This window comes from Myotis davidii, unplaced genomic scaffold (assembly GCF_000327345.1).
Source record: "Myotis davidii unplaced genomic scaffold, ASM32734v1 scaffold1364, whole genome shotgun sequence".
NCBI classification, from domain to species: domain Eukaryota; kingdom Metazoa; phylum Chordata; class Mammalia; order Chiroptera; family Vespertilionidae; genus Myotis; species Myotis davidii.
In genome coordinates, this window is record NW_006295736.1 from 232,579 (window position 1) to 235,591 (window position 3,013).

At 54.4% G+C, this 3,013-nt stretch overlaps 1 long non-coding RNA gene across 1 annotated transcript in view; it reads right to left on the reverse strand.

The window, feature by feature from the left end:
- The window catches only part of LOC107184180, a 7,856-nt gene that overhangs the window by 1,174 nt on the left and 3,669 nt on the right, over positions 1–3,013 (reverse strand). The window contains exon 2 of the long non-coding RNA XR_001515012.1: positions 30–89. This is a non-coding gene — a long non-coding RNA (uncharacterized LOC107184180). The remainder of the gene's footprint in view (positions 1–29; positions 90–3,013) is intronic.

Sequence of the window (3,013 nt, forward strand, 5' to 3'; positions counted from 1 at the left end):
GAGGGAGGGGCCCCGCCCACGGTGCTCACCGATGTTGGAGTGCTTCAGAAGGCGGCAGATTCGAGCCTCTCTCTCCAGCTTCTGGTGATCTGGGGGCAGAAAGCGACATGGTGTCACCTCCTGTCCCGGCAGCCGGTCACTTCCCAGGCCTGGGGCCACCGAGACCACCTGTACTGGACTAGCCGCTGTCTCCAGAGGTGGCTGCCTGTGACACGGGCCTCGGGCAGGCCCCTGGGATGAAGGCGCAGGACCTGACCTCCATCCTACACACCCCTCAGCCAGGGGCTGCGCCCAGTGGTGTGTCTACGCCACGTGGGCAGGAGGAGGCCTCAAGGTCACGGTCCTGCCCTGCACCCACACCCCGATGCAGGACCCCCATTCCAGAGGCCACCCCAAGACCCAGCCACTTACCAGCCAGAAATGAAATACTTCACACAAACAGGTGTCAGGAGGATTTTAAAAGCTGGCGGAGATTGTAAAAGCAAAAACGGGAAAAAACACATCTGCACTGACCAGAAAGCAGAGAAAAGCGTGGCTGCCTCTCACAACAGCACAGCCCAACGCCGGAGCCTCACCCCAACGCAAGGCTGAGCGAGAAAAGCCACCGGCAGAGAAAAGGCCAGACTGTGCTTTGCACACATATGTGCACACACTCACACAAGCACACATGCCACTGGGCACACACACGCCACTGTGCACATGTGTGCTGCTAACAGGCTGGGAGGACCAGGACACACGTACATACTTGCCAACACACATGTGCCTTTCGCTAGCGGAAGAGCCACGCCTGCAGACAGGAAGGAGGGGACACCTGGGGCATCCAGCTGGCTCCATCTCCTCCCAGGACGGCCACTCAACCTCCGGAAATGCTATGGCTCCTGTGCCTCCCCTGCTGCCATCTGTCCCTGGCACTGCGAGGGCCCCTCACCTCCACACCCACGCTCTGGTGGCAGCCAAGGTGTCCTCAGACACTGGGCGCAGCCAGCACCCCCACCAGACAGACGGCAATGCAGACCCCCCAACACCTGTGGGGGCCAGAGGTGCAGGGTGCTGGGCTTACAGGGCACTTTTTCCTTCCATCGTGTTTTTTAAACTTAGCATTCTGAGCATTTTTCACACAGAGAAAAGCTGCAAGATCAGCACGGAGTTCTCAGGGACAGCACTCTCTCCTTAGACACACACACACACACACACACACACACTCGCACATCCATGTGCCTACGCGTTCCCAGCCTTTCCAGCTGTGCGTTTCGTAGGAACACGGACAATCTTGGGGCAGTTACCCCACATAGTAGCCCCACGCTGAGATGACACTCGAATCCGGTCGACAGTCCACCTCCCAATTGGCCACCTGCCCCAACAGCATCCCAGGGTGACAGCTGAGACACCCACTGTGTGTGGAGGGGGCGGAGCTGGGCCGAGGTCAGGGAGAGCCTGGAAGGTAGGGGTGGTTCTCTTTGGAACAACTGCCTGGTTTCAGTCATAAATAAAAGCCATGAGGTAAATGCATGTGGGAGCCCGTCTTTGGGAAGCAAATGGCTGAGGACCGTGTCCTATTACTGAAATCTGTCGCGAGGGTGAGCCCCACCGAGGAGGTCTCCACCTGCTCCTACGAGTTTGGGACATAACTTATTTGTGTGGGGCCTAGAAGGGGCACCTGGCTGCCCCATGCAGGCGCCCTGTCCACCCCATCATGGCAGTCGCTGGCCCTCATGGCCCTAGCGCAGCGGCCCCCGGCCAGAGAGTTGGGGGAGGGGGGTGTCAGGACTCCATCACCACACCTGCCTACAATGCGTCACCATGGTAACAGCACTTCACGAGGGTGGCAGGATTGTGAGTGATTTTATTTATTCTGTATAGGTTCCCCAGCTTTGACAATGATCTGGTGTTACTTTCATAAGTAGGTAAAATGTTGTTTTTAAAAAACAGTTTGAGCCTCACCCTAGCTGGTGTTCTCAGTGGTGAGAGCATCGGCACTTTCTTGGGTTGTAGGTTCCATCTGGCCAGGAACGCAGGAAAGCAACCAATAGATGTGTCTCTCTCACATCGATGTTTTATTCTCTCTCTCTTTCTCTTTTACTCCCTCCCTCCCCTCCAATCTTTCTAAAAATCAATGGAAAGAAATCAGAAACATCCATCAGAAAGAATGTATGCAGCCCTATGCTCATAGCAGCACAATTTACCATAGCTAAGATCTGGAAACAGCCCAAGTGCCCGTCAGCAGATGAGTGGATAAAGAAGCTGTGGTCCATCTACACCAGGGAATACGACGCAGCAGCAAAAAAGAACTCACCATTTGCAACAGCATGGAGGGACCTGGAGAGCATGATGCTGAGTGAAATAAGCCAGTCAGAGAAAGACAAGTGTCACATGATCTCACTCATATGTGGAATCTAATGAACAACATAAACTGATGAACATAATAGGTCCAGAGACACAGAAGCACGGAACAGACTGGAATCTCAGAGGGAGGGGGGTGGGCATAGATGCAGCACCTGGACACAGACAAGGTGGTGAGGGCCTGGTGGGGGGACGGGGCGAGACAGAAAGGGTCAGTGGGGAGGCGGGCATGTGTAGCACTTTCTCTTTTTTGGTCTATATTCCTATTGATTTCACAGAGGAAGGGAGAGGGAGAGAGAAACAGCAATAATGAGAATCATTGAGAACCAAGATGGCGGCATAGGTAAACACGGGTACTTGCTGCCTCTCGCAACCACATCAAATTTACTACTAAAAGACAGAACAACTACCACCCAGAAACACGGGAAAGCTGGCTGAGTGGAAATTCTATAACCAGAGAGGTGAAGAAAGCACATTGAGACTGGTAAGAGGTGCAGAGGCACGGAAAGTGCTGGCACCTGGATGTGCTGTTCTTTAAACTGGGAGGGAGATACAAGCTCCCGCTTGGCCTGAATTCCAGTTACGGGGGAGACTTTGGGGGATCCAGACACATACGGAGAGAAACTAGACTGTCTGGCATTGGGACAGGAACGTGAGGGAGGCTTACTCTTGC